At 40.3% G+C, this 26,224-nt stretch overlaps 1 protein-coding gene across 2 annotated transcripts in view; it reads right to left on the reverse strand.

The window, feature by feature from the left end:
• Window positions 1-5,573: 5,573 nt before the first annotated feature.
• The window catches only part of TSNARE1 (t-SNARE domain containing 1), a 477,462-nt gene continuing 456,811 nt past the window's right edge, over window positions 5,574-26,224 (reverse strand). For both annotated transcript variants that reach the window (XM_064154390.1, XM_064154391.1), the window contains one exon: window positions 5,574-6,463. The gene's annotated coding sequence lies outside the window, so the exon portion shown is untranslated. The remainder of the gene's footprint in view (window positions 6,464-26,224) is intronic.

The raw sequence follows: 26,224 nt of genomic DNA on the forward strand, positions 1-26,224 counted from the left end.
GAGGAATTTCCTCAGGGATTTCTTGAGGCTCCTTCATCAGAGGTGCTGGAGGGAAAATGCTTTGAAATACATAGATATGCTAAGTGAAAGATATTCCACTATTTAGTCAGCATTAAGGTTGAGGTAGCCATCTTCCCCATGCCTAAACTCTATCAAGCTATGTTAACCCTATAAAAACCCTCAGCAGAAAGAAGTTCCTATGACTTTCACATCCACATTCTCCACACATCTGGAAACACCAATTATTTCTTTTATTTACTTTGTCCACTTTGAGGAGTCCAGAAAGAGGAGAGGAGAATTCAGAGAATGATGAAGGAAGGGGAAAAAATCTAATGAAATTCATATAATAAAACTTTTAAATGTTAATTTTCCTGCACAGTTTCATAAAACCTCATCACAAAGGCTTCCTTGTCCTCTTCATATCAGCCACCAAGCCTAACATATTGACCTTGCTGATAGGTGATCTCTATTGAATTAATACAAGTGTCTGGAGATGTCAGCTATGATTGGTAGTGGTTTTAGTGTCACTCATATTTGTTTCACTGAAATAAAGCTTACAAAGCAGCAATGAAATATCTTCTTTCCTAAGTGGTATCTGAGTCTCAAACCCAACATTTCAGTTACTTTCAGCTTCCAATGGTCAGAAATCCCTGACTTCTATTGTGAAACTGGCCAATTTCTGCCACTACTGTGTATAGTCATTAACTGAATTACCACTCACCATCATGTTTTCTTCATCTCTTTTCCAGGCAAGGTGAGGTGAGGCTGGTCCACTGTCCAAAGCAAATGATAAATTCTGGAATCAGTAATACAAAGAAGTCAGTTAAACTGCTGTGTTACATATTACTAAGCTGCTCCAGATCAGTTATAACCATAATTCTTTGTGGTCTAATTAGGTTCAAAGTCTATAATGAGTGAACACATGAGAAACACAGTTCAGGCTCTGTGCAAGTGATCATTAATATGCTCTGGGCTGCTTCTTTGAAAGAGGCTGCACCCAATTACGTGGGTTAACACACTCAAACTGAACTGGTGAATTGCAGCCGTTTTCAGTGTTCTGAGGCCCTCTTAGACCAACAGAAGTGTAGACTGGTAAATTGTTAGATTAGTAAACCGTTAGAAAATGATCTGTTGACCTGCCTCATCATTCTTCACTTTCACTCCATCTGCTTCTAGAGCCATGAAATGGTAAAGTGGAGAAATGTGCCAGTCATTCCTAGTTTTTTGTTTGCTTTCTTCTGTGCTTGCTGAAGAAATGTTCACAATTGGTGAGCAGCAAAATGCAATGCCTGATGTGTCCAGTAGCTTCAGCTGACTTTGGACCAAAATGCACCATGCACAGAAGACAACAGATGCCTTTCTTGCACAGAACACCTGAGATAAAAGAATTCCTTTCTGCTAACTGTACCTGTCCAAAAGTCAGGCATACAATCTATAGTTTCTGTTTAGGGTATTCCTGACCATGAAAACTAGGCAAGTTACCTAATAAAATGCCAAGTCTGAGCCTATTCACATCAGAAAAAAAAAGATAGTTTAGGGCATATAGAAAACATATATAAAATGATGATTGAGGCATACTAATCCCCATTTTGATGGAAGGAAAGAAGGGATATGAAATTACAGCAGTAGGAGCTAAATTCAATTAAGCAAACCAAACAAACAAACAAAAAAGCTTTTGGTGTTTCTTTGGTTTTCCTTCTGCATTGTTAGTAGACCTACCCTTACCAGGGAAAAAAATGGAGATTGAGAAATTATTTGGGAGAAAGGATCATAGGTCCCCTGGGTATTTTTCTGATGGTCAGTGATGGAAACAGAATACCAAGTGATATGAAGCATTGAGAGGAGTCAGTAGAAATGTTTCTATGTCATACCTTGTGGTGATTAAGATAGAATTCTCCTCAGAACTTCCTCCTGGTTAGCACAAGCAGCCTTTTCCCAGTACAGCAGATTTACATATCCCATAAAAGTTTTCATATACATCATAAAAGAGGCCAAAAGGTCACAGAATAGTTGACCAGTAGATGCAATACACAACAGTTTTCACGTCTATAGCATTTTCCAGGCTTAGCTTTTGGGAACAGTCTCCATTTGCAAAAACCTCAGATCAGAGAAACTTTGCTGGCTTCTGAATGTCTTGTCTGTGACAGCAAAAGACATGCCAAATGGTTTTGTTTTCACATGTTCATGTTTGTCCTTAAGGCACTAGAGATAAAAACTGCTTCCTATTCCACTCCTGAGTAAGAGGATCTGACAACTTAATAATTGAACTGGGTACTTAGCTCCCCATGTTTCTGATGTGCCCCTTTTTAATTTATTTTGTCAGGGTCTCTTTAACTTTTCTGCCACTGTTGCCAGTGTGCTCTAGCTCCTCATTATGTCCATGAAAATAGGTTTTATTAGAATTTTTCTCTGTCATATCCTGTTCTCATATTAACCCCCTACCCCATAGTGACTTAGAGGAGCTGCCCAAATTATACTGCCTGCTGTTGGAAAGCTTTGAGCTCTGTGTCTCTGTCTGTGATAAAGAAGAAAAATCTAAGGCAGTACTTTCATCCAGAGCATCAGTAGCATAAACAGCTGTTTAATGGTACTGCTAGATATACTTGCCATTATGAAGGAGAAGGCAAACGTGCCTGTGAAGTAAGCAAAGCAACAGAAAACTTCTCTTTGGTTGCATTTGTAAGTGAAGTTCCAGTCAGTGTTGTGGTGATTGGCTCATTGTACAAATGGAGGTTACGACAAGTAGTATCTCTCAGGGGTCTGTATCAGGCCCAGTGCAGGTTAATGTCTTTATTAATGACATAGAGTGCAAGATTGAGTGCAACCTTCAGCAAGTTTGTGGATGACACAAAGCTGAGTGGTGCAGCTGACAAGTCTGAGGGATATGATGCCATCCAGATGGATCTTGGCAGACTTGAGGAGTGGGCCAGTGTGAACCTGGGGAAGTTACTGCACCCAGGTCAAGGGAACCACCAGTACTGGTAGAGGCTGGGCGATGAATGGATTGAGAGCAGCCCAGTGCATACCTTTGTCTTTCTGGGCTGCATCCAAAGAAGTGTGACCAGCAGGCAAGGGAACTGATTCTACCCCTCTGCTGTCATGACAGCCCACTTGGGATACTGCATCCATCTTGTGGAAGGTTGACTCTGGGCAAAACAGAAATTAGGTTGGTTTTTTTTGACAGTCAAAATCTTAAAAAAATAATGCTAGAATAAAAAGTAAATCTCCAAACACCTTCCCTCCATCCCTCCCTTCCTCTTAGGCTCTCCACTCCTGAGTTTCTCTATAGCACAGGAAAATGGGGTCATTTCACATGTCTCTGCTGCTCCTTCCTCCTCAAGAGGAAGACTCCTCTCTTCATCTGCTCCAGCATGGGGTCCCTCCCATGTGAGACAGCTATCCATGGATTTCTTCACTGTGATACTTTCCCACAGGCTACAGTTCTTCACAAACTGCTCCAGCATAGATCCTATCAGCAAACCTGCTCCAATGCGGTCTCCTCTCTTCATGGGAGCACAGGTCTTCCCAGAAGCCTGCTCCCATTTGAGGCCATGCAGGAGGTCACAGCATCCTTTGGGAATGCACCTACGCTGGCACAGGTCCTCCACTGGCTGCAAGTGGAAATCTGCTCCACCATTAATTCACATGCCCCACAGGGGCACAGCCAGCCTTACCACAGTCTTCATGGGGTTGTTCAGCCTGGAGAAGAAAAGGCTCCAGTGGGATCTAATAGCAGCCTTCCAGGTCAAAGGGAGCCTACAAGAAAGCTGGAGAGAGACTGTCTACAAAAGCCTGTAGTGATAGGATGAGGGGCAACGGTTTGAAATGAGAGAAGAGCAGATTTAGATTGGATATTAGGAACACATTCTTTATGATGAGGGTGGTGAAACACTGGTTCAGGTTGCCCAGGGAGCTAGTTGAGGCCCCATCCCTGGAGATACTCAAGGTTAGGCTCTGGGCAGCCTGGTCTAGTGGAGGATATCCTTGCTCACTGAAGGAGGGTTAGACTAGATGACCTTTGCAAGCTCCTTCCAACTCAAACCATTATATGATTCTATGACCATAGGCTGCAGGGGAATCTCTGTTCCAGTAACTGAAGCATCTCCTCCTGCTCATGCTTCACTGACCTTGGTGTCTGCGGAGTTATCTCACACAGTCTCACTCCTCTCTTCCAGATGTAGTTCCTGCCATGCAGTAACATTTTCCCTTCTTAAATATAGTATCACAAAGGTGCTATCATTGTTGATTGGCTCACTTTTGGCCAGTGGTGGGTCCATCTTGGATCTGCCTGGTATTGACTGTACTGGACATAAGGGATGCTTCTGACATCTTCTCAACAGAAGCCACCCCAGCAGCTACCCTCCACTACCAAAACATTGCCAGGTAAACTCAGTGACAACTCTAGGTGTCCAGCAAAGGAAAGACATGAATATGATAGTGTAAGTCCAGAGGAAGGCTATAAAAATGACCAGAGGGATAGAACACCTCTCTTATGAAGAAGGACTGAAAGACCTGGGCTTGCTCAGGCTCCCAAAATACCTTATTGTGGCCTTTGTTTGCTAGCAGCTTCATGTGTTTGCCACTGTAACCAAGTCCATAATACACAACAGTGGAGCGCATGTCTGTGTTTCCATGCAGATATTTCATGCTTACTCTAAGTCAGGCAGCTCCTATAAGTTTGCAGTTAAGAAATACCTCACCTGGGTCATCAGTATCAGATGCATCTGCTGTGTAAGCTGGCTCATTGAAAGCTCCATCAGTCTATCCCTGCCCTGTATCATACTAATGAGATAATCACTGAGCTCCTAATGAATGGGATTAGTGAATGGGCAAGGATTGTTTGTTCTAGATCCCTTGTTCAAATGCAGCTCAAAATATTTGCTTGCAATCAGCTACAAGCTGGGTTCATTTCAGCTCATACTAACTAGATGAAAATCATTTTCATCACTATAGGATTTGCCAAATGTGCTGATTGAGGCAATCTGCAGTTTGCAGCAGAGTCAGGAGCTCTATTTCAGGAGCAAACTCTCTGTAGTAAGGTAAAGCAGTAGGTATCTTAATTTGCAATTTCATGCCAGCATTAAGCTTGGTTGGAGTTAGAGTATTGTTCTATTAATTAGCTTTTCTTAATAGGAACTAATGAATATTTCATATTACACATAATCATCCAGTTATGCAGATTTTGTAGGCTAGAGCTAGACCAGAAGCACCACAAACTGACTTTTGTTACCTCACCAAACCTAACTGCATGGATTTAATAAGTTTTACAGTTTTGACCCTTTGAATGAGCTTAAGAACCTGCAAGTTTTCTCTGAGCATTTTCCATGCTCAACCTTTACTGGTGAAAGACTGTGTCAGCTCTTTGGAAAGGAAGCATATAATGGAAAGCAGTGCAGGTGACAATCTAGTTTAGCATTTGTTATTTGCTAAACCTTCACTGTAACCAAAAAGCTGTAACACAGAGGTAGCTGATTTTTTTTTCCGGTGAGAAACATTTTTGTGAAAAGATGTAACTTTTCATAAAGGAAAAGAAAATTCATTTTGTGAACTTCAATAATTTCTATGACAGTTAATTAAAACCATTTGTTAAATGCTTTATTTACTGGAGGAAAAATGCATTTATAGTACATGACACGTTTAAAGAAGAACTGAAATGGCATTTCCAATCATGTTTTCAGCAGAAAATATTGTGGGTGGAAATGGAACAAAATCCTAAGTGCTGGTTACAGTGAAATCTAATGCAAAATGTGACATTTTTCATGAGTTGCCTGATTTTTTTTAACAGACTAAAGTCTTTTTCTTTTTTTTTTCAAATGGGAATAATATGTCTAAATATTTATTTGTCCTGCTCTTTCACTAATGTTTCTCATAAATATGTGTGGTGTTCCAAGCATACAATGGGATCAAACAAGCATCTAATTGATGTGTTTGTAAATGGCACATACGCTTATGAAGTTGCTATAGCTCAGATCCAGCAGAGCAAATTCTAAAGCAGCAGTGATCAGTATGAGAATCTGAGCTGGATCATTTCTAAAATGTACAAAAACAACAACAACAAAAAGAATCAGATGAAACATTTTGAGCTTCATGTTTTCAATGAGCAGAACTGGAGAGCAGGAGCACATTAAACCCACAAATAATAAAGCTGAATTAACAGTTCTATATCTTACAGCACATTTTATACCGAGTCTGGAGACAAAGAAACACCATTCCCCAGATACACAGAGGGTATAATTAAAATCTGTAACGTAAAGATGTCAGCAATGAAAGATTAAAAATAAAGGGCAAATTATTCATAACTGTACTAACACACAGTAAAAAACTTAGCTTTTCTTTCATACAGTTAGTGTTCATTGACTACAGCAATTTTAATACAGTGTGATCAGTAAAGCAGACACTGACGTAGGGCCTGAATGCGAAATGCCTGAAGAATCCATTCCACTTCACAGGGTGATCACAGAGTCTGCAAAAGGAAGAATAACTGGTAAGTATTCACAGGATTGCTTAGATTTGCTGATGGAAAGTTGTTATTTGTTGAAGGGTGGCTACTCCAGCTGTTCCCAAAACACATAGTCAACAACAGAGATCATCTCAGAAAAGTGTATTCTCACTGATTTCAGTCTAAGGTAACTGTGGAAAGAGAAGTAGTGGGAAGGCTGAAAGTATATAGAAACCAAATTTATAAAGAAAACACAGTATAAAGCCTACTGCAGCAAGCAAATGAGCAGATTTTATGTTGTCTTCCATGCCAGCATTCCCACATGCAGACAACCATAGAATTCTTTTGGTCAGAAAAAAAGATCTCTAAGATCACCAGGCCCAGCCATCAACACCACACCACCGTGGCCATTAAACTATCTCCCAGAGTGCCATGGCTATCAGTTTTCTGAACACCCCCAGCCACAGTGACTCCACTACCTCCCTGGGCAGCCTGTCCCAATGCCTGACCACTCTTTCAGTAAGGAAGTTCTTCCAGTATCCACCCTAAAACTTCCCTAGTGCAACTTGAGGCCATTTCCTCATCCTGTCACTTGACACAAGGGTGCTGTTCCTAGTTTGAAAAACGCCTTGTCCTGAAACACAAACTAGATGTAGAAATCAGAGTATGACATTGATGCTCTGGCAGGAGGGCTGGACCAGATGATCTTTCAAGGTCCCTTCCAGCACCTGACACTCTGTGATTCTGTGAAATATTGCTCAGTTCTCAATTTTTTTTTCATACACGTTCTCCTACACCATGTGTGGATATCTACTACATAAAATATTTACTCTACTTAATGTCAGTAGAAATAAAGAGGTGTTTTTTTTTTAATACAAGTGAAAGTTTCTCTTCAATTCCTGTAAGAGAAGCCTCTTAGGACAGACATTAGCATCAAGATAGCATCTCAAGACTTTAGCACTATAGACTTCTGAGGCTAGACAGATAGTATTCTTGCACTCACAACTCCGGGAAGTAGGTGTGTTTATAGTAAATACCACTATGAAAAATACAAGCAGGCTTTTGCAGTGTTTGTATTGTTTGTATTTGTTCTAGCCCTACTTTCTTAGTGAAAACTGTTTGTATACATGCTATGTGAAAAAAAAAACCCACCCTCTGGTTAAATTTGGTATCAAGGGAAAGAAAAAGGATGGGAAAGTAGCCTATTGAAATACAAAACCACATACAAATTGTTATTTATACCACTTATTATAGCCACTCCTAATGAGATATTGTTTAGACAATCTTTTTGTGCACTGCGCTGCACATAGTAAACATAGAAGACAGTTCCTGCCTTGCATTCATATAAACATCACAAAGACCTAATAGAAACACTGTTCTTTAATGAGAAAGGGCTATCCTTCTAAAGACGACATTCATCTCAACTAATTTCAGGTGTAAGTATCTTCATCACTTCCAAGCTCCAAAGTCCTATTACAGTAACTACAGGTCTGATCAATACAGCCAATGGGATTCTAGGGCAGGGGTCATTTGAATGAAGTTATCAACTTCAGAATGCCCTAAATTTCACTAACTGTTATTGACAAGCATTAATTACACAGGGATCTTCAGGATGAGTGTGTCAGATGCAGAAATGTGCACTGTGGGCACCTAAATTTAGCTGCACAAATTTAGTGGTAGATCTCTTTGTAGTATTGCTTAACATGATTTGCAAGAGTGACTTGGAGCAGTGGAAGGGCTCTGGAATAAGGATGAACATCAATAATTACACAACCGTTCCATTCACTTTGGAACCATTGTCACTTTGCTGTTCACTTAATATTTCATGACCATTTTTCAGAGGAAAGGCTGTAAGTGGAGTGAAAAGGAAACTACTCCAAAATGAATAAATGTTTTGTTAGGTGACAATCAACAATATATTCACTGCCCGTACAAGTCACAGAATCACAGAATGGAGGAGATGGGAAGAGGCCTCTGGAGATCTTCTAGTCCAATTACCAGCTGAAGCAGAGTAGTCAGAGCTCTTTGAGCCTTTCCTCATATTTTAGATACTCACATTCCTTGATTAATCTCATGGCATTTTGCTGGACTCACAACCATATATCCATGTCTCTCCTTTGTTCTGGGGTGCCCAGCACTGGACACAGTGCTTCAGATGTTTCACGCCAGTGCTGAGAGGAAGGATCACTTCACTCAGCTTGTTTTCAATGCTTTGCCTAAGGTCAGTGTGTTAGCATCACCCAATTGCAAACTGCTTGTATGATGTCAATTGTATGAGGTCCTGCACTTGCGTCACACAAAACCTCAGGCAACATTACAGGCATGGAGAAGAGTGGCTGGAAAGCTGAATGGCAGAAAAAGGCCTGGGGATGCTAGAAAAAATCCTTTCCTGAAAGAGTAGTCAGGCATTGGAACAGGCTGCTGAGGGGGAAGTGGTGGAGTCACTGTCCCTTGGAGGTGTTCAAAAAGTGTGTAGACATGGCATTTTGGGCCATGTTTTTTTTGTTGTGGTAGTGTTGGTTTGATGGTTGGACTCGATGACCTTGGAGGTCTTTTCCAACAGAAACAATTCTATGATTCTCTGTGTCCTCAGTTCAGTTTCATTCAAGCCAACCAATCAATGACTGTCTGATGCAAATGCAATCAATCAGTAAATGAGAAATTCAAGACAATCTCTAACAGATGCCTGCCTTAAATAAGTTGGCCATGTTCCTTCATGGTCATCATGTGGACGTGTGTATGCCCACGTGTGTCTGAGTGAGAAAAGGAGCTTATCTGTAGGCACACATATGCCTGTGCGCAGGAGAGAAAGAATGTGGTCTAATCAGATCCTGTGGGCCTTGGATAGGCTTTCTCTCCAAGGACTGGGATGAAGGGCACCATATGCTTGACATGAAAGCAAACCTTACTACAGCACAGGCCATTACTCTTGGCAGACTTTGCAGCTATTGGGAATTATGAATCTTGATTTGCAGGCAGGGAAAATATTCAACATTGCAAAAGTCATTTAAATTAGAAAGAGATAATCTACAGGCTTGTCTCTTGAGTGTAACATGGGAGATTCTCCAGGCACAATCTAACTAAAAGATATATTGGGCCAACAAATTGACAGTCTTAATGTATGTTCTGGTTTAGCTGAAGATAAAAATGAGTTATTCTGACTTACTGAAAAAGAGTTTCAGTTCTGTCATACTCTTGAGGTTCTTTTTAAAGAGGTCTTTTTACTGTTTGCTGCATTAATAGTTATGCTGAGTTTAGCAGTGCCTGCCACGGGCTATACAGTCTTGGGTTAGCTACTATACCGATAAAGAACTGCATTACAAACTTGAGAAATAAAACAGTTATAAAAATATATTGAGGTAGATCTTTGGGGAACTTTACCAGTAGAAAACTGGGTGGCTTGAGGCTTTGTCCATCTGTAGGTCAGTGAGACATTCCTATTATATTATTTGTCAATGAAAGTAAACAGGCATATTTATCTTGATCTTTGGGTTTGTTGTTTTGGTTCTGGTTTTGGTTTTTGTCATGCATAAATAAGAGGGCCAGAAGGGAAAGGGCAAATGAAAAAAGACCCAGCTGCTATCAGCTGCTAAAATTACTCTCCTGTGCAAGCTAACAGACCTTTTCACTGTGATCTGCAAAAATAGACTGGAAGTCACTCTAAGTTGCAATAAGAACCTGATATATGCATCCATCCTGCAACCCTCTTTGGATTCAGAGAAGCCCCTTTCACCTGTTTGTGACTCTGCTCATTTATTTAGTCCAGGCTGTTCTGCCTGAGAGCTAAAGAGCTAGTCTCATGGGAAGAGAAATTCTTCAGAGTAATACTAATTTGATCCTACCTGCTGTTGTTTTGAAAGAATAATGACCTCTATCTTTCTTCCAAGTAAATGTGACGACACACATCACACTAAGTCCTGATGGTACAGCTTTTGACTTTAGTAAATTTATACAGATTTAAAGCTTTTTCATAGACATTAACCTCTATGAACTTCTCTGTTGGAGAAGGCTCATTCGGATAAACTGCAATCCATTATTAATAGTAGTCAACTATTATATATATGCAGAGAGATTTTTTGCCAATGGAATGATTCTTTGAATGCATGAAACAACTTTCATTGTAAGCTGAATAAGATGATCAAAGAAGGCCTATGAAATTGTCAAGTGGAAGTCTGCATCACTGAAAGAGGACAGGGGACCACTAAAGACAGTGCAAACCATTTCACTCATCTAGCTTTGCATCAACTCCATATGAAACTTCTTACAATTGCCCTGCAAAGTCTGTAAACCCACACTGTTGAAGTAAGCTTGATGGGTTGTGCAGAGGATGAAGAATATATGACAGAATAAACAGGCAGATTTTGGCACTGTGTACAGAAAACACGGGCATGGAAGCAGCTCTTCAAAACTATTTAAAGCCACCTTCTCAATATGTCAACCCCCCTCAGGGAGTGAGTGCATGCCAGAGCTGGACCCTCAGCACAGAAAGGAAATGTTAGGTCCTCATATAAATTTTTGTCATTTTTACTCAATTCAGAAGGGTTTGGATTTTTTTTTTTTTGGTTGGTTGATTGTGGTTTTTTGTTTATTTGTTTTGTTTTGTTGTTTGTTTTGTTTTTCGGTGTTCTAGCTCATGTTCTTACAAACATATCCTCAAGGTGCAAACGTTTTTTCTGACTGAACCCTCCACATACACAATTCTACGCTGATAAAGTCCAATTCCTGTCACAATATATGGTATGTATCTGCTTTCCTCTCAACCTGCTCTATATGTAGCTGGAAGCTACTTATGTGACAGAGCTGAAATCCTGCAACTCCATCTCATTCATGATAGAGAACTTAAAGTCACCTGCAAGGCTGAGAGTGGAGAGAGCATCTTCTAACACGAGAATCTATGTTTTCTTTTTCTGAAAACGTTGAAGGGAAAGTAGGAAACTCCTGGATGTTTACACTTTTCTGCCACAAGTTGCTTGTGGTTGTTAATATTCTCTTTTTTCCTTGATGCATGATAGAACTGAGCATGATATTTCTCAGAGGTACAGAAATCTCTCATCCAGACAAGTGTGGTGGATGTTTGGCCCTGGCTGGACACCAGGTGCCCACCAAACCCATCTATCACTCTCCCTCAAAAATCTGTGGCACTTTCTGCCTCTTTGAAGATGAAACTGATCAGATACCAGTTTGAGAATTACATTACTATCCCTGTGGAACTTTCAGATCTAAGTCTTCATCTGGGCTTTTGTTCAAAGTTCCTGTATGTTGGTAAGATTTTTGCCTTCAGTAAAGTCTGGGTTTTTTTTTTTAATCAAAGTTATTCCTTTCTTTAATAGTTCTTCCCATTACTTTTCTGGGGAAGTAAATGATACTTACTTTTCATTATGGAAATCAGACATTTCTCTACTGCAAAACTGCCCACAGCAGAAAAGCTGCTGTTCTTGTTCAGTCACACTGGCCATTTCTGCTTATACTGGAATTTTAACAACAGCTTCTTAAAATAGGACAGATCTAATAACCCAAGAGTCCACTGTCAGAAAAAATGAGATTGCAGAATGATGATACAGCCCATGCAATATTGCTTCATATTCACCAAGTCATTTATTTCTCCTGTGCATTCTTTTAACTGCATCAGTGAGGCCCAGCAACCACCTTTGGCTCAAGTTCACTGAAATAATTTCTTTTTTTCAGCTTAGAAGTCAGCCCCTGTAGAAATCATGATCCTTTGGAAGTTTTGAGGCCTTCTGGTTTCAAATTTGGCAACTGCAGATCATTGGTAATATAGGAGCTTCAGAGGCAAGTGTTAATTCAAGTACATGGGGGCATATTTCAGGCACCACAAGTATGAAAGTCTAGCTTATGGATAGTGTCGGTTGATCCTAAAGCAAAGTGAAATCAAGAAACAACAACAAAACAAATTAATAGACAAAACACCAAAACTAACAAACAAAAAATTCCAAACACAAAACACAAAACCACCTACAACAAAACACATAAAACCCCAACAACAAGAAATCCCAAGTCCGTACTACTGGTGCTGCTTGATGGTCCAAGAAACACGTCATCTCTGTAAGTCAGCTTCTTGAGATACACTACCCCCTAAACGACATCTGATTTTCCATCTTCATGCTTGAAGATTGGCATGTGCCTAGTAGGAAGTTAACCCCAAGCACCTCTATGTCTAAGCTGTAAAGACTTGTTTTATCAGTGCATTTCCCACCAGTGTCACAGCACATGGCAAAGTTTCTAAGAAACATGCAATAGATAGGTCATGTAGACCTACAGAAAAGGTCTGTAGCAGTGTCAGAACCTTATCTTTACCTAGAAGCCAAAACTGCAGAGTATGCCATAATTATGATATTAAATGCAATAGGTGGTATCACAGTGCAATAGGTGAATATTGCTAGCTGACATTTGGGATTGTGAGAAAATCCATTTCGCAAAGATGGAATGTCCAAGGCCCTTGAGGTGATACAATACAAATGAGAGGGGAAGGAGAAGGAGTAATTTTGCCCAATCTCTTACAATCAAATGCTGCTATAGAAGTAGGAACACTATGTGCATAAAGATCTTCAAATTATCTGATGCTGAACATGTGCAACATCAGATAATGACATCACAAGCTCACTGCTGATTAAATGGCAACTGAACAGCAAATCTCAGTAGCATTGTCTTATCACATTAAAAGAAGGGGGAAATCTGAGCTGACTTAGCTGAATGAGCTGACTAAAATTTTTCCCTCTCGGCACACTGTGAACGGCCAAGTTGCCATTTTGAGCTGGGGAGACCCTAGCAGTTTGGCTGTCTCCTGCTGCTGCTGAGGCAGTATCACTTCCACGAATCCCTGTCTTGTGGCAGCTGTGTCTCAACACATTTCTGAGTTTGGTGGCTTTGCCACTCACTTTGGGCTTCTGCCACATGGATCCAGACTACTGGATATTGCTTGCAGTGTCAGAAGGCAGTTGAGCAGCAGAGAAATCCAGCAAGGAATCATCACTGAATACCTATCTCACCTCTGTGAGTAAAGCCTGCTGTTCCTTTAATTCTCTGCTCAGCCTGATTGATAGTGGGATAGAGCTGTGTTTATAGCTTAGCCTTTTTCTATTTCCTGACTTCTTAAATCTCTAAATGTGTCCATACCATCCTTTGAAGAATTTCCAATCGAATTAGAATCTGTAAATAAACCTTAACTATTTTTTTGTATACAGTTTGGGGGTGGGGTTGTAAGGAAGAAAAAATAATTATATTTTTATAATTACTGACTTGGCCACATTAATTCCCTGCCTCCATGACAAGCATATCTGAAAATCTTCCAGGAGCCATAGGGAAATACCCCTTCCAAACACTGGAATGGGCTTTCAAACACTGGAATAGGCTCTCCCAAAGGTGGTTGAACCTCCATCCCCAGGGAGGTTCTCTGCTGGAGAGGGTCCAGCGGAGGGCTAAGAGGATGAATAGGGGACTGGAGGGCATGGCTTACAAGGAGAGGCTGAGGGTCCTGGGACGTTTTAGTCTGGAGAAGAGAAGACTGAGAGCAGATTTAATAACTGTTTATAAACATTTGAAGGCTGGTCAGGAGAGGGAAGACAGGTTCTGCTCGCTTGCTCCCTGTGATAGAGCAAGGAGCAACGGGTGTAAGCTGCAGCACAAGAGGTTCCACTGGAACAGGCTCCCCAGAGAGGTTGTGTAGTCTCCTTTCCTGCAGACTTTCAAGGCCTGTCTGGATGCGTTCCTCTGTGATCTGTGCTAGATTGTGTGGTCCTGCTCTGGCAGGGGGGTTGGACTAGATGATCTCATTGGGTCCCTTCCAACCCTTAACATCCTGTGATCTTGTGGAGGTATTAAACAGATGCAGAGATGTGGTACTGAGGAACACTGTTTAGTAGAATATTTTGTAGAGGCAGATTATTGTTGACCTTGACGATCTTAAAGATATTTTCCAACCAAAATGATTCTAAGCTACCAAATTTTCATCTTGCACGATCATTTCACTTCAGAGAAAAGTAAATCAGAGTTTTAAAGGGTAACTAAAACACTTAAATTTTTGTTTATTTGTTAGTGGAAATAGAAACGGAAAAAAAGCCTTTAAAAAGCCCCCAGAAGACACCCGACATAGTTAGCATCAAACTGCTATTTCAGCTCAGAGAACAGGACCTGTATTCTCCATTTTGCTTAAAAGTAACCGCTGGGAGAAGGTTACAACTGTCTGAAAGGAGCCTGGAGTGAGGTGGGGGTCAGTCTGTTCTTACAAGAAACAAGTGGTAGAAAAAAAGAGGAAATGACCTCAAGTTGTACTAGGAAAAGTTTAGGTTCAATGTTATGAAAAACTTCCTCACTGAAAGAGTTGTGGACACTGGAGAGGGCTGCCCAGGGCAGTGGTGCAGCCACTGTCCCTGGAGGGATTTGAAACCTCTGCCGAAGTGCTGAGAAGGGACATGGTTTAGTGGTGGACTTGGCAGTGTTCGGTCAATGGTTAGACTTGATTTTAAAGGTCTCTTCCAACCAAAATGATTCCATTGTTCTATGAGTCTAATAACATGGTTTGTGCAGAACTAGGAAAATGAGTTGAAAAGTTCACTTATTAGGAAAGGAAAATACAACAAGAGACAGTATACACTGCACAGCGCTCGTGTTCTACACCGATGGATCCTTCAGTGCAGTGTAGCAACCCATTGTATTTAAACACAATATAATTTTAGCTAGTTTGTTTATTTATTTGTTTGTTTTCTTTTATAAAGACTACTCAACTAGGAAGGGAAGAGAATTGATTGCAGCCAATGAGAGCAGAGATGGAATGGACTGAATTCCTAGCTCTAGTATTAGAACTGCGACTTATAATGTTTTCATTAAGACCAGCACAGGAAATAAATTGCTGCAGAGAGAACTAATTAAAAAAGAACTAATAAATTCCATAAACGTAAATATAAAGCAATTTTGGAATCCATCTGAACACTAGCTGCTATTAACTCTGGGTGATGCTGGGTTTCTATACAGATGTTGGTGTTATTCATACAGATGGTGCCAGAGCTGGATCACTGAAGGGAAGTATGCCTCATGTGGTTGCTCCACTTAGATTCTAGCAACAAATAATAAATTAACACAAAACCTAATCCCATCAGAAAGGAGATACTTTAGTAGACACCAGGAAGACTAAAGCAGTTTGTCCTTGCATTAGAGCAAAGGCTTGTGGTAGAAAAACACAGATATATTAGGGAAATCATAAAATTCTTTTGCACGGAAAAAAAAAAATCTCATCTAGTTGAACTAAACCATGTCACTCAGCACCACATCATCCCATTTATGAAATACTTCCAGGGATGAGGACTCCACCACTACCCTGAGCAACCTGTTCTAAGGCTTGACAACCCTTTCAGTGAAGAAATTGTTCCTAATGCCCATCCTACACACCCCACACCCCCCCTCCCACAAAGCAATGTGAGGCAGTTTCCTCTCGTACCATTGTTTCTTACTTGGAGAACAGCATCATTTTTTCCAGGCTAAACAACCCCAGTTCCATCACCTGCTCATTTTGTTTTAGCAAGAGTAGTTGTCCCTATGTCCTTAAAATCACCTTGATCAGATTCATCAGGATGCCACATCTATTTAATTCCTCTCTGTTTATGATCACTCTCAAGAACAGCATGGCTAAAGGGATTATGCAGACTTTCAGAAACGTGTTCATTTTCTTTGGAAGAGAAACAGAAGTTTGTTGGAGAGAGAACATCATCATGAGTAGTCACTGAAGAGTCAGTTATACATTCTGTATTCTGCATTGTGCCTTTGGTTGCACTTACGTGGAAGGAAATGATCAAGATTTTACTTTTTGGCATGCAGTGTTGTAAGGGATTAATAGACAAAAGAGGAGAGATGAAGTATTTAAGGGCTCTGGGAGACACAAAGAGAACTTTTGGGTATCAAAGAAACCTTTATATAGCTAAAATCTGTTAAATAAAAGGCATAGGAATTAAAAAAAGATATCCATTTAGGTACTTTTAATAGATCTTGGAGATCACAGAGGCTGAGGTCTTGTGCATGCTTAACATAAAAGTGAAGTACTAGTCTAGACAAAATACAAGAGAGTAAACTGTAGGGAATTATATTAAATCCATGGAATGGAAAGAGTTTTTTCAGTTATCTCTATGTCTCTGGAGGTGTTTGCAAAGTAGAATAATTGTGGTAGCTACTGCAGAGTCTTCTCCAACTGGTACAACTCAGATCTCCCAGACAATTAGCAGTGAATTTTGGCACTGCCCAGTGTGGTTTTTTTTCAGAACAGTGTTACTGGATGTTATATCTACTGTGACTGAACAGAAGCCTACAAGTCCTTACGCAGACCAAGCAGGAGAATCAGAGAATCATGGAATTGTTTTGGTTAGAAAGGACCTTTAAGATTATTGAGTCCAAGCATTATCTAACTCTACCAAGTCTGGTGGTAAACCATGCCACTCAGCACCACATCTCTGCATCTTTGAAACACCTCCAGAGACAGAGATTCAACCACCTCCTTGGGGAGTCTGTTCCAGTGTTTGAGAAACCTTTCAGTGAAGAAGTTTCTTCTCATATCCAACCTAAGCCTTACCTGGCACAACCTGAGGCTATTTCCTCTCATCCTATCACTTATTACTAGGGTGAAGAGAGACCAACACCCACGATCATCTCTCCTCAGATACTGAAATTCACCCTTGACAATAATGGCAAGCAAAAACCAAACAAGGAAATAAGTAATAATTCCATAATAATTAGAGTCAGTTGAGAGGGTCGGAATAATCTGAAATTATGGTTTGCCAAGTTTCTCTGTAGAAGTCTTTAGCCTTCGCTGCACTGGATTCCTACTTGTTTGGAGGTGGTAGATTTCTGAAGCTTAACACCCCAGTCCATTAAAGTGACACCTAAAAGCACATAATCCCCCTTGCTCTTCCCCTTCTCAATAATGCAATACTGCAGCAGGAGAACAGCTCCTTCCTCTTATGTAACAGATAGTGCAATGTAACCCAGAGCACAACCCTATCTGTAGCAGCAGTAATGAGGTAGGGAATCTAAGCAGATCGAGGTGGAGATCATACACATTCGGGAGACCACTTTGCCTGCTATTCTCAGCAGTGAAGATGAAGGAAGGAGATGTGAATCATTACAAGGAAGATGTGAACAGTCTTTGACATATGCCAGGCTGTATTTTATATCATCTTCATCTTCTCTTTCTTTGGTGAGAAATAGTAAATGTTTAAGGGGAAACCGTGATGCTACTTAAAAAGCACTTACCTAATTAAGCTTCAAATGCAGAGATGCACTCTATGATGATCACCACCTAAGGCTATACCTCAACCATATGGCACTTTAATAGATACTAGTGCATGGAGCCCTTTTTATATTTTAACAGATGGGTGCATGCTAGATACTGGGGTTGGAGCACAGGGGAGAAAGAAATGGAAAGAAAGAGAATCAAGAAAGAAAGACAAAGGTCAAAGGATGAATTCTTACTGAAGTCTTCCATTTCTGATCAAAACAGTTGGAGGTCTTGTTCCTTTCCTAGAAAGAACGGTTTTGTTCAAACCCTTGGACTCAGAGTCATTGATCACAGACCCTTTTCACAGCAGAGTTTCTCTGTGAAGAGTTGGATTTACAGCAGAAACACCACTGTTCCTTTCAGAGTTTGCTGGCCAAACCAATAATGAATTTAGGAGCTGGATTCAAGTTTTTATAGTATTTATTCTGTTGGATCTTCTGCCCTTCAGAGACATGCTCACAACGTGTATTACAGTCTCAATGAGTTTGGGTTGCATCAATACTATCTAGAAGACCTCAACAGAGAAAGTCAATGCCAGAGCATGTTGAAGAGGAAACATGCTAAAATACAGACTCCAAGTGAAGAGTCAGAAACAAAGAGTCTTTCCTACCTTGCCTGTAGGCTCCCTTAAACTACTGAAAGTTGATATAGGGTCTCCCTGGAGCCTTCTCATCTCAGTTCTGGGCTAAACAACTCCAGTTCTCTCAGCTTGTCCTCAATACAAGTGCTTCAGTCCCCTGATCATCTTTGTGGCACACTCAAACAGGATCATGTCTTTCTTATGCTAATGGCTCCAGAGCTGGCCACAAGTACTCCAAGTGGGGTCTCACCAGAGAAGAATAGATACGGAAGATCACCTTCCTTGACCTGCTGGTCATGCTTCTTTTGATGCAGCCCAGGATGTGCTTCACGCTCTGGACTGCAAGCACACATTGCCAGTTTATGTTCCATTTTTCACCCATCAGTATCCCCAAGCCTTTCTCCAGAAGACCTCTTTCAATCCACTCATTGCCAGTCTGTATTTCTGTTTGCCATGGGATTGCCTTGACCTGGGTGCAAGACCTTGTGTTAGGCCTTACTGAACTTTGAGGAAGCATCCCATCCATCCATCAATCAATCTACCCACGAATCCAAGAGAAATGCAACGCAGCAGCTGTTGCAGAGTCTAAGCCTTGACTGAATTACAAGTAGGAATAATTTGGCCTTTTAAATTTCAGTGATGATACAGTACTTTCTTTAAATCTGTATCTTTCAATCACTTCAGTAACACTTTATTCAAAGGTAAAAGTTTTCATAAGCCTCATTTTACATTTCTTTTATGAGGAAAAAAATGACTCAAGGATAACAATGCTAAACCTAAATAATGTATTATGAACACATTTCAAAACGCTGACAAAAATATTTGCCCTTCCATGGAAGAAATGCTTGGGGAAAACAGAAACAGATTTCGTTTACCTTCAAGTGCAATAACCTCTTTAATGACTTGTGAGCCACCTGATTGCTTGTGATGAAAACTCCCTGTTTCTGCTTATGTAAGGATTTTATTTATTATTATGGCACTGGTTGGATTTCAGTCTCTGAAATATGTTGGAGCCCAAAGTATTAAGAAGTCCCAAATTCCAGGTATTTCATCATTTCAGCAGTTACATTATGATAAACATCCAGACCTCTCAGGTACTCTGTGAGCTGTATTTTGCAGAAGTAGTATACCTCGACGAGGCTGGAGAGAAACAGAACATAGATCCCATAATACAAACACATTGAGCCCATCATGCTCCTTGGAGGATGGTCTGTTCTACAAAAGAGCAGCTGCAATACATGCAGGTATTCATTGTATGCATCATGGCAGTTGCTTACTAAAACTGAACATTTTTTACATAAGCCTAAAATAAAACCACAATGAAAACATTTCTTCCAGAAAGTGCTGAAGCACATGCAGAGAAGGGCAGTGAATCTGGTGAGGGATATAGAGTAGAAGTCTTCTGAGAAGCAACTGAGGGAACTAGGGTTGTTCAATCTGAAGAATAGGTGGCTCAGGGAAGACCTTGCTCTCTGCAACTACCTGAAAGGAGGTTGGAGCTGGGTGTGGGTCAGTCTGTTCTCCCAAGTAACAAGTTGATGAGGAAATGGCCTCAAATTTTACCAGAAGAGGTCTAGATTGGATATTAGGAAAAATGTCTTCACCAAAAGGGTTGTAGAGCAATGGAATCAGCTGCCATGGAAATGGTGGAGTCACCCTCCCAGGCAGGGTGTAAAAGCTGTGTAGATATGGTGCACAGTTCAGTGGCGACCAGGTAGTGTTGGGTTCATGGTTGGACTTGATAATCTTAAAGGTCTTTTCCAACCAAAACAATTCTATGATTTTGCAATTATGTATTGTTTTGAAAGCAAAGGGCAGCAAGTAAACCTTCAACTGATCAAGGCATTTAGAATGTTTTTGGAATGTGTTACCCACCCTGAAAACCACATGCGACAACCCAATAACACACACGACATGGTGAAGGAGGTGTACTAATCTTTACATATGCCTACATATTCTTACTTGGTTTTTGTACATTTCACAGATATTTAATATTCATGACTATATGGCACAAAAATCCTGCTGAGGTAAAATTCTGCAACATGGACTAGCAATTTGGGATTACTGTAAATGTTAGGCTATGTGTCACCTATCACAGCTCAGTGACAAAATTACATGCTCCTGGATTGAGACACCTTCAATGGAGTGGAAAAAGGACAGATAGCAATACCACTAGAAAAGAAAAGACCATATACTGTGGCTGATCTCCACAGTATATTCCAGAAAACTATACAAAGGCTATAGTATAGGCCCTAGCATGAAAAGGGAATAGATCTTTAGGAAACCCAAGCAATTCTGATTCAATACTTGCACAGTTTGCAACATTCAATTGCTGGACTTGTGCAATCTTAAAGGTTTTCCCCAAGCAAAATGATTCTGTTATTCAAAGTACACAGAAACATAACTCTTTATCTTGGGCTAATTGTTTCCCTAGGCATTACAAAGGATGTTTTAAGAAAGGAATTTAAGAAAAGGGATCTTTCCCAGTGGTGGGTTGAGAACTGCAGATATCCTTTTTTTGATGCTGACACACTTCATGCCTCGAAACACAAAAGTTGACAATTACCCATTCTCTCTAGAAGCCAGTGCAATTTCCTGCTCTTCAATATACACCAATCAGCTCTGGAAATGTCTAACATGTTTGTGCAACCTGGTGGCTTCTCATTTTTAAAAATCACAATCAGGAGGTCAGAACTGACTCTTGTCTGATACAATTGTTTTTTTTTCAAAGCACTGCCAGTTGAGGAACTACATTCCCTTTACAAGATCTGTTTTTTGTGGCAAACTATCCCTTGAAGAATTCAGAACTGCAGGGGCTACTCTCGCCAGAGCATTGCGCCTTGACATAATCATGAAGCATTACGCAAAAGAAAAGCTAAATTTACCTTGACCAGCACATCCATAGTCTTCTTCCATATGCCATTTCCCTCCTCATATTTACATTTGAAAGCCTTCTACTGTATTGCCTTCATATCATATTTGAGTAAGAGATTTCAGAAGAGACAGCTTGAAAGAGAAACATCTGTCATGGGTGCTGGTGTAACATGCTAGAAGTGGCTTTGTGGAGTTGACAGTTCATTTGGAGTTGTCAGGTGTATTTTTGCTGCTTTCACTTGCTTTCCTCCATGGCTTTTGCTGTGCCCATCAAGCCTTGAAGCCTTGATACTCCATATGTTTTTAAGCCCATAGACATTAAATATGCATTTCATTCTACTATTTATATGATTCATTTCTGAACATAAATGAAAGCTCACTGGTCATAATGTTTGGAGTGAAGTCTGAACATTGCCTTATCTCCAAGGAATATTGCTCCCTCTCTACTGCTTCTGTTTTAGGAACAGGGTGGGCTACCAGATGCAGAGGAGCCTCATAGAATCTGGAGTTACAAACTTCAAACTGGAGAGCCCAGATCTCACTTAAGTCTTTCACAATTAGGAACACTTACAGTGTTACAAGGGCTTTAATGATGTTCAGCCAAGAGTTACTACCCCCAAAATTTACTCAGAATCACAGAATCAAAGAAAATCTGAAGTTGCAAGGGCCTTTTTTTTGCTGCCAGCACACATTGTTGACTCATGCAACTTGTCATTGGGAGATGGGAACAGTGCATGCCATTAGTCATTTTCAGCTAATAACTTAAGCTAGGAATAAGAAAACAGAGCTAAGGACAGTTATGTCAAATCCATGTGGTGGCAGAAAATTCCAGATGAAAAGTGGGGATGAAAAGCTGGAAGAATTTACTTTTAAACATTCTGAAATAGATCTTCAAGTCCACATTTCCCAGGGACTTATTTCAAGGACATAATTGCCTGGAATTTTCTCTTATCCCACTTGAAAACCTTTAAAGTCCTGGTGGATGAGGATGTGGTGTGACTCTCAGTATATCCTTGAGGGTGTTTGTGCTTTTAAAATAAGTGCAAATGGGGGGATGCTTTCATCTTCTTTTCATAAAGCATTTGTAAGGAGGAGAGATCAGTGTCTTTTATGTTTTCTCTTTTAACAGTGTCTTGTTACATATAAAGTCATTAAGAACAATTTAGTAATCAAGTTGAACATTTTAATAATTAAATTAGAAACCTTTCAAAGTAAGGGAAATGTATAATCTGTATAATTTCACTCCCACTTTATCCAGTTCTGCTGCTGTTATTGCTTTCTATAGCTTCATCACTGCAGACTGAATGGTTTGTGTCACCTCTACCTTGGCACAGAGTGGTGATGACTTTGAATTCCATTACATTTATGAGAATAGGTGAAAAATAACTGCATTTCAATCTTAAAATCCCACTGATAATGGGCTGGATTTGGATTTTGTTTGTGCTCAGTTCAGAGAAGGAAGCCACGTTTTTTAAAATTACAAGTAAGAACACAAAATGCAAACAAATGAAAAACAACCACACAACATTAATTACGTCTTGAAATTAAATTGTTTAGGACAACTCACTCAAATCCCCTTTTGACTGTTGAATTTGTAAAGATACAGAAAATGTTGTGTTATGAAAGCAGTATCTTTTTTATTTGCCTTCTGACAGCCGAAGGCATGGAGATCAGTCTTACTAGAGGAGAGGACAGGGGTCTGTGGGGTTTTTAGATCTTTTGAAAGAAGCAAAGAAGTTTGGCTTTTGGTTTCAGCTCTGGAAAAATTACCTGGGTTTATTGTATCTAGAGCATCAATCAGAATTTCTGGTGTCAAAGACCAGTCAAATGCAAAGTTCGATAAAAAACAACGTGCTATCATGAGTGGGTACCTCCACACCCAAGCTGAAACTAGTTGGCAATGGGGCTTCCTTTTTTTATTTTTTTTCAATTTTTCCCTCCTTGTTTTACAGCAAAACAAAACATAAACCAAACAAAAAAATCCACCAGAGGAATTTAGTCAGATGAATATTTCATGGTTTACTCCTCCACCCTGAACACAAAATGTTGCTCAAGCAGGACTAGAAGGCAGGCAGCCACCTACAGAACCTCCTCAGGCAGAAATCATAAGTATTTTTTGAAGTTAAACAGAAATAGGACAGTGACAATTTTTTCCGTTTTGTTCCCTTAATTGCCAGACAAAGTGCAATTTTCTGTTCTGTTCTATCAGCCAGATGCCCTTGTCAACCACCATCATACTACAGTAATGGAACTTGACGGCCTCTTTGTTTTTTCTCACTGCATTTGTGTGACTCACTGTGCAAAATAAAAATGTACTAAGAATAGCAGAGGTTTTGCTAATGCCAAGCCTATGAAATTCCCTCCACCTAATTGCTTGCAGATTTTTTTCACCTTTAAGGCTCTTGAAGTTGTCTTGATATGCTGTGAGCATTCAGCTGTGAAGCTCTGTACCAGTCAAACACATCAATTTCAGTAGAAATCCTGCTAGAGTAAAGTTTTCAAAGGTACTTTGACACCTAAGGGAGTAAGCACAGACCTATGCAAACTTCCCAAAGACATGAAGGATGCATAAATGCTTTTGAATACTTTATACAGTTGAAAAGCTGTCCAGAAGTGACAAATGGCCACAAATTATGCTGGAACATTACAAAGCAGCTGAAGTTGTGGTCCAAACCACTTGAGGTGTCGAAGCATAACAAAAAGTTAGGTAGAAAAGAAGTTGCTGTGCCACTGCTGAAAGTAAACTACACAAATATGTATACGGAGGAGAAATGCCTTTGTTTTTCTTTTTTTTCCTGAATAAAGAAAGCAATCAGCCATTCCATGACTGCTGTAAAGCTTTACCTTAAAAAAAATCAAAACATTTGTTTGTGAGGCCAATAAAAGACAAAGAGTACTTCTATTTAGTAAGATGTGACATCCTGAAAGCTTAGAATAGAGTAGAATAGGTTTTGGTTGGAAAAGACCTTTAAGATCATTGAGCCAACCATTATCTAACTCCAGCAAGTCTGGTGCAAAACCATGTCCCTTAGCACCACACTTTTGCCTCTTAACACCTCCAGGTACGAGGATTTAGCCAACTCCTTGGGGAGCCTATTCCAGCGTTTAAGAACCTTTTCAGTGAGGAAATTTCATCTAACATCTAACTTGAACCTCTCCAGTGTAATGTGAGGCCATTTCCTTTTGTCCGATCACTTTTTACTAGGGAGAAGAGACCAACCCCATTGGAAAAGAGGAAGGGATGTAGACAATAAAGTTATCCACCTTAGAGCAAAAGCATTCAAAAGAAGTTGGAAAGGATAACACCTCTTCTGTGTTAATACTTTTAAAACCCAACCTTGGGAATGAGGTATTAGTATGAAATGATAATGTAGTCCGAGCAGAGCGGAAGTTTTTTCATCTTCCATTAGAGTAGCCTGCACTATTTTTTCTAGATGTCTGCATCACAGCTCAGAAATGATCTTCTCCTGTGCTTCCAGTTTGAGTCAAACCAAGGGGGCTAGCGGCTGAAGAGCAAGAATAAAAGTTGACGTGTAAATCAATACAGTTCTCAGAGGTGAGAGGGGAAAATTCTGCAGCAAGATACATTTCTAGAAAAACTAGACACATCACAACAGCACTGCAGTCAGACAGCATCGCCACAGTGCCACGTGGCATGGCTGCACTGTGCCTTAGAGATCAGTTCCTGCCTTCTTGTCTGCTGAAGTTTTATATATTCTTATTTACAATGTGTGTGTGTGTGTGTATATGTATAATTATTTTTTCCCCATTTACCCTTACATGTTGCTTTCATAAGATTTTATGCAGACCTGAGAGTCAGACATTACATAACATTTTCTACTCTGAAATGGTGCTCAGCCCAGAATGGGAGTCACAGTATATGGAAAAGCTACACATTCAGTTCTTTTGACAGACAAAGGAGAAATGGTAGCTTCTGTTTCAAATGAATGTTTCAATTACAGCAGGCTGCTCAGGGAGGTGGTGAAGACACCATCACTGGATGTGTTCAAAAACCATGCAGGTTTGACACTTTAGGGCATGGTTTAATGGCTTTGATGGTGTTAGGTCAATGTCTGGACTTGATCTTAGAGGTCTTTTCCAACTGAAACGATTCTGTGATTCTATGAATCCATGACTCTACGATTCTATGTAAAGAGGTCAGAAGATCTCCTCTACACTTCTGCTCCCATAATCAGTGTATGATTTTTTTTGAGTAAGGGACTGTCAGACTTCCATCCCAGAGGAATTTTGCTGCATTTTCAGGTGGCTAATGTAAGAGATAGTTTAAGAGTCCTTATAGGCATTGAAGGCACTGTGGTAAGCCATGAGAAGTTCAAACGGTTCATGAAGAGCTGCACAGCAAGCAGACGATAGAATTAGGTTTTTGTTACAGGATTGGACAATACAAAGCTTAAACTTCTGTTGCAATTGCTGTTGAAAACAGTGACCCATGTATTCTCATAGAATCATAGAATCAACCAGGTTGGAAGAGACCTCCAAGATCATCCAGTCCAACCTAGCACCCAGCCCTGGCCAATCAACCAGACCATGGCACTAAGTGCCTCATCCAGGCTTTTCTTGAAGATCTTCAGGGACAGTGCCTCCACCACCTCCCTGGGCAGCCCATTCCAATGCCAATCACTCTCTCTGGCAACAACTTCCTCCTAACATCCAGCCTATACTTCCCCTGGCACAACTTGAGACTGTGTCCTCTTGTTCTGTTGCTGGTTGCTTGGGAGAAGAGACCAACCCTGTAGTTGTAGACAGCAATGAGGTCCTCCCTGAGCCTCCTCTTCTCCAGGCTAAACAATCCCAGCTCCCTCAGCCTCCTCTCAGAATGAATTGGCTTTGTCAAAATCCTGGCTTTTTTTTGCTTTGATTGTTTTCTTTAACTGACATATTTTTTTGTTCTTCCTTTCTTCTTCTCCCAAGTTTGCAGTGTGCTGGTGTATCCATTGCTCTAAATAACTTCAGCTTTAATAGCCTCATTGATGATGCCATAAGGGTACACAAAACTATTGAAATAAGCTTACCCAGAATTATTAGCTGCCAG

The sequence above is a fragment of the Pogoniulus pusillus genome, chromosome 14 (genome assembly GCF_015220805.1).
Source record: "Pogoniulus pusillus isolate bPogPus1 chromosome 14, bPogPus1.pri, whole genome shotgun sequence".
NCBI classification, from domain to species: domain Eukaryota; kingdom Metazoa; phylum Chordata; class Aves; order Piciformes; family Lybiidae; genus Pogoniulus; species Pogoniulus pusillus.